The sequence below is a fragment of the Cyprinodon variegatus genome, unplaced genomic scaffold (genome assembly GCF_000732505.1).
Source record: "Cyprinodon variegatus isolate N-32 unplaced genomic scaffold, C_variegatus-1.0 Scaffold82, whole genome shotgun sequence".
NCBI classification, from domain to species: domain Eukaryota; kingdom Metazoa; phylum Chordata; class Actinopteri; order Cyprinodontiformes; family Cyprinodontidae; genus Cyprinodon; species Cyprinodon variegatus.
The window spans coordinates 465,113-471,122 of NW_015150535.1; the positions used below are offsets into that span (position 1 = coordinate 465,113).

At 37.2% G+C, this 6,010-nt stretch overlaps 1 protein-coding gene across 2 annotated transcripts in view; it reads right to left on the reverse strand.

The window, feature by feature from the left end:
- zfand5 (zinc finger, AN1-type domain 5) overlaps positions 1-3,781 on the reverse strand; it is an 18,493-nt gene extending 14,712 nt beyond the window's left edge. The window contains exon 1 of one of the 2 annotated variants that reach the window (XM_015373165.1): positions 3,554-3,781. The gene's annotated coding sequence lies outside the window, so the exon portion shown is untranslated. Of the gene's footprint in view, positions 1-1,903; positions 2,136-3,553 lie in introns of those variants that run through there. The other variant, XM_015373164.1, reaches the window with a different exon arrangement.
- Between the last annotated feature and the right edge of the window lie 2,229 nt (positions 3,782-6,010).

Consider the following 6,010-nt stretch of genomic DNA (forward strand, 5'->3'; position numbering starts at 1 on the left):
ACCTGATCTAGATCCTGTTAGCTTAGATGTTAAAGATCTCAGAGTGGTGGGATCATCCAGATAATGGACAAGCATGACAAATAATAGTTCATTTTTAATTTCATGGGCATGACTATCCCATGTTTTTCCCCATCGTCATGTTCAGTCTGTCCTTAGACGTATATTATCGGTTGTTCTATAAACAGTAACATGTTAGTGTACCCTCGCTGTCATTTTACTCGACCCAAATATAGATCGCTAGTATTTGTACACTGCTGTACATCATGTCCTGTTTGACAAGAATCAGTGTGAGGTTTCAATCTCCAACCAACCCATCAGGAAAGGAGGTGACTTTTTTCAAAATAAAAAACTAACTTGGAAAACTTTAACTCTCTTTGCTTCCTTCCTGTTGTGCTCCATCTGTGCACCTTGATGGAAAAAAAGGCGTATATATTCTTGATTGATTAAACATTTGTAAATTCTAAAGTTATCTACTTCTATTTCATTTTATCAGTAATAAAAGTTGTATTTCTAATTTGACTTCCATTTATGCAGGTGATCATTTTAAAGAAATATTTACCAAAACCTACAATGCCATCAATTCTGAGGATTTTTTTTAAATACAGGAAGATATGAAAGTGCAACAATAATATTATGTAAACATGACTGGTATGATGCGTTTGTCGTCATTCGTCTGGTTTATTTTTAGCACATATTTCCATTGATTCAAACATCATTGTGTTCCAAAAGTTGCAGTTTCATCCATCATACAGGAAATTAGGTGTTAGAGCTGTGCTGCACATTGCTTGTCAGCAGCCTGAAAGGAGATTAAAAACCTCTTCTGGCCAGTTGTACAACAGATTAACCTAATTAGTGTGTTTTTTTTTTCCGGTTTGAATGACATTTATTCAATAGTAAAGACTACAAAAAATCCTATAACCCATTTGAACATTCTTTCAAATAAAACCAGAAAACAACAGATAATAACATGGAGTTTTCTCTTATTTAAATACTGATCTGTTTATATAAAATCAACTTATGTTTTTGATGCTAAGGGAACTAATTAAACCAAATGGTGACCATAGACTTACATCAAATAAAAAAGGTCGATTGCATTGATTATTTAAACCCAATACCTGAAGAACAGAGACAAACCCCACTAATGATATACTCCATGAATCAATAGCTAGTCTTTTCTAGAGCAGTAGCATAGAGTATAGCTATCCAAACAGCAGAATCAAGCAAGAATAAAATAATTACATTATTCATGGGCTGTAAAACTAAATCAATAATATGATTTGTTTTCTTTGTGTGTTTCCTTGTAGTTTTCTAAGGCCACAGCCGTTTTAAATCTACAAATCCACTGAGTCATGCTAGCAGGCTAAGGGCCGATGCTAACTGCGCTGCTTAAAGAATATACCAGAAAAATTAATGACACGCTTGTTTTCAGGAGTAAACATGTTACAATCGCGTAAAAAGTTGACGCAAATACAATATACTTAAACTGCACTCATGCGTACATGATTTATGTTTGTAGATTAAGTGTTAGCATAGTTAGCTAGAGTAGCAGCTTTGCTGTTAGCAGATTAAGCTAGCCAACTTAAAACATGTAGATTACTGTAACTATCATACTTGTTTTAAACCCAATTTAGGTCATTCCTGATACTAAGGTAACATTTGAACTTAATAATCGTATTTTTTGGAGTTGGAAAGACAAAAGAATTGGAAAGATAAAGTTTCCGACGACACGTGCTAGCAAAGCTCCCTTACCTGCTTTTTACTTGAATAACTTTCTACATTAGCTTGGCTTTTGTTGGCGTATTAAAGCGAATTTGTTTTCTTTTTCCTTTTATTGCAGTACTGGATTGCCTTAAACTTTAGACGCAAAAAACACAAGATATTTAACATGACTGGGTAAACTTACCCTTTGTGACTGAAGAACTGCTTTTCTAGTCGGGCTGAAGATCACGAGAAAATAACTAGACCTATCCTGGAGCTAACTGTCTGACTAACTAACTAACTAGGGCCGTCTAGGTGAATCTTTGGTCCTTTCTTTCCTTGGTTTTGGACTCTGCTCGGCTTGAGACGGAGGCTTGTTTGTTATCGGCGACCTCTCGGTCTGTCGCTCTGTGGTGGCATCTGTTTTGCTTTACGTGTTGGCCTTCTACTGATGGGAATTCAGACTCTTTTTCGGGATCCGAATTAATTAGCTCGTATCAGTGTAAAGATTCGGTTCTTTCAAAAATCCCTATAGTAAAACCAATAAAACCAACTACAATATATGGGGGATTCTCCAGAATTAGAAATAGAGAACATTTGTCATTTTTTTATTTATGCTCAATTATATACATATATATATATATACATATATATAAAAATATATATATATGTATATATATATACATATATTCATATATACAGAGGAAAGCGTTGTGGTTGACAGAGCAACACCAAGTGACTGCAACATCAGGAAAAAAGAACATGAAAAACTAAAGAAATACCAGGGGCTAAGAAAAGAGCTGGAGAAAACCTGGAAGGTCAAGGCATCCGTGGTGCCCGTGGTCATTGGGCCCTCGGGGTAGAGAACCCCAAACTGGAGGAGTAGTTACAGCAGATCTCTGGAAATACGTCAGACATCTTGGTTCAGAAGAGAGCAGTTCTAGGAACAGCAAAAATACTGCGCAGAACCCTCAATTTCCCAGGCCTCTGGTAGAGGACCCGAGCTTGGAGGAAAAAGGGGGGGAGACCACCCGCGATGGGTGAAGAAGAGTTTTTTTTATATATATATACCGTATGCTCAGTAAAACAGTGGGTAGCACTGCTGCCTTGCAACAAGCAGGTTCTGGGTTCAATTCCCGGCCCGGGGTCTTTCTGCATGGGGTTTGCATGTTCTCCCTTAGCATACTCGGGTTCTTTCCAAGTACTCTGGCTTCTTCACAAAGTCCAAAAACATAACTGTTAGGTTAATTGGCTTATGGATTGGCGACCTGTCCAGGGTGTACCCCGCCATCACCCGCAGAGAGCTAGCTATATATATTTGATTTAACAATAACTTTATTGACAAAGGCACAGAAGGTCCTAATTTTAAATGAAAAATATCATGGGCTTGGAATATATATTAGTATTTTATTAATTTTTCATATAAAAAAAAAACACCTGTCATTTCCACCACCTACCACAAAACTTTTTCCAAACCCTGTCTCCATGAAACCACATCAGATGGAACGTTAGCTTCATGGAAGGAAGCAAAACAAGGACATAATAAGTTAAAGTTTTGCAAACCAAGAGCAGGTTTAATGGTNGTCATTCCTGATACTAAGGTAACATTTGAACTTAATAATCGTATTTTTTGGAGTTGGAAAGACAAAAGAATTGGAAAGATAAAGTTTCCGACGACACGTGCTAGCAAAGCTCCCTTACCTGCTTTTTACTTGAATAACTTTCTACATTAGCTTGGCTTTTGTTGGCGTATTAAAGCGAATTTGTTTTCTTTTTCCTTTTATTGCAGTACTGGATTGCCTTAAACTTTAGACGCAAAAAACACAAGATATTTAACATGACTGGGTAAACTTACCCTTTGTGACTGAAGAACTGCTTTTCTAGTCGGGCTGAAGATCACGAGAAAATAACTAGACCTATCCTGGAGCTAACTGTCTGACTAACTAACTAACTAGGGCCGTCTAGGTGAATCTTTGGTCCTTTCTTTCCTTGGTTTTGGACTCTGCTCGGCTTGAGACGGAGGCTTGTTTGTTATCGGCGACCTCTCGGTCTGTCGCTCTGTGGTGGCATCTGTTTTGCTTTACGTGTTGGCCTTCTACTGATGGGAATTCAGACTCTTTTTCGGGATCCGAATTAATTAGCTCGTATCAGTGTAAAGATTCGGTTCTTTCAAAAATCCCTATAGTAAAACCAATAAAACCAACTACAATATATGGGGGATTCTCCAGAATTAGAAATAGAGAACATTTGTCATTTTTTTATTTATGCTCAATTATATACATATATATATATACATATATATAAAAATATATATATATGTATATATATATACATATATTCATATATACAGAGGAAAGCGTTGTGGTTGACAGAGCAACACCAAGTGACTGCAACATCAGGAAAAAAGAACATGAAAAACTAAAGAAATACCAGGGGCTAAGAAAAGAGCTGGAGAAAACCTGGAAGGTCAAGGCATCCGTGGTGCCCGTGGTCATTGGGCCCTCGGGGTAGAGAACCCCAAACTGGAGGAGTAGTTACAGCAGATCTCTGGAAATACGTCAGACATCTTGGTTCAGAAGAGAGCAGTTCTAGGAACAGCAAAAATACTGCGCAGAACCCTCAATTTCCCAGGCCTCTGGTAGAGGACCCGAGCTTGGAGGAAAAAGGGGGGGAGACCACCCGCGATGGGTGAAGAAGAGTTTTTTTTATATATATATACCGTATGCTCAGTAAAACAGTGGGTAGCACTGCTGCCTTGCAACAAGCAGGTTCTGGGTTCAATTCCCGGCCCGGGGTCTTTCTGCATGGGGTTTGCATGTTCTCCCTTAGCATACTCGGGTTCTTTCCAAGTACTCTGGCTTCTTCACAAAGTCCAAAAACATAACTGTTAGGTTAATTGGCTTATGGATTGGCGACCTGTCCAGGGTGTACCCCGCCATCACCCGCAGAGAGCTAGCTATATATATTTGATTTAACAATAACTTTATTGACAAAGGCACAGAAGGTCCTAATTTTAAATGAAAAATATCATGGGCTTGGAATATATATTAGTATTTTATTAATTTTTCATATAAAAAAAAAACACCTGTCATTTCCACCACCTACCACAAAACTTTTTCCAAACCCTGTCTCCATGAAACCACATCAGATGGAACGTTAGCTTCATGGAAGGAAGCAAAACAAGGACATAATAAGTTAAAGTTTTGCAAACCAAGAGCAGGTTTAATGGTCGTCTTTTCTAAACACTTTATATTGCCTTTGAATGTACAAGTCATGCAAAAAAAAAAATTGTTTATGCCAACTCTAAAGCAGAGATTAGCATGCTAATATTTCATGAGATATTGAAAGAAATGCTAAAAAATGTTATTTTCACATTATGTAACTTCATCGCAGCCTCTACCAGTTAATGTTTCTACATATTGTGATGAAGTAAAACAAGCAAAAATATTTATACACCTTTGAAATCACCTTTATAGGGTTTGACAACTGACAAATTTGACTGTTGTTGAAGAATCACCTAAAATGTAAAACCAGTGTTATGTAAAAAAATAAAAAATAAATAAATAAATAAATCAAACACAAGCGATTTCTAACAAATCTCACAATTTTGCCTTTATCAGAAATAAGAATTTGGAGCACTGAACAATAATAACAATTTAACTTTCTTGATCTCACATTTGTAAAATGTGAGAATGTACCTCTGCATTTAACCCATCCCCTTGGGGAGCAGTGGGCTGCCATTGTGCAGTGCCCAGGGAGCAGAGTGGGGTTAAGGGTCTTGCTCAGGGACCCAGAGTGGAAGTCTATGGGAGTTGAACTCAAAACCTCCAGGACTCAAGTGCGAAACACTACCCAATAGGCCATCACTCCCCTGTTACTTTTTCTTTTAAAACATAAACGACTCCTGTGTGATCGTCTCTGTCTCACTATGGGTCCTTGTAGACAGGGGCCAACTGGGGCCAGGGCTCCTGAGGAAGTCATCCTCTCCCCTTTTATGGTTCCTGTACAAAAGAAATGTTGAAACATAATCTCTTGAAAAATAATTTACATTTTACTTTATCACATCATATCAGAAACATATTTATTTAAAAAAATCACCTGTTCTTTAAGCATTTGGATGTTTAAAATGCATTTCTTTACACTTAAATTTTATTTTGTCATTTTGTACACACAATTGGAAACAAAAAGAAATGTCTTTAAGTTCAGCTCTCTAGACTATTTAATCTCTAAAGTGCAGCCTTGATAAAGATAAGTAGCAGTGATAAAAACAACAAAAAGTTTGACTGTGTAGTTACAGTTCCAACATTTATGT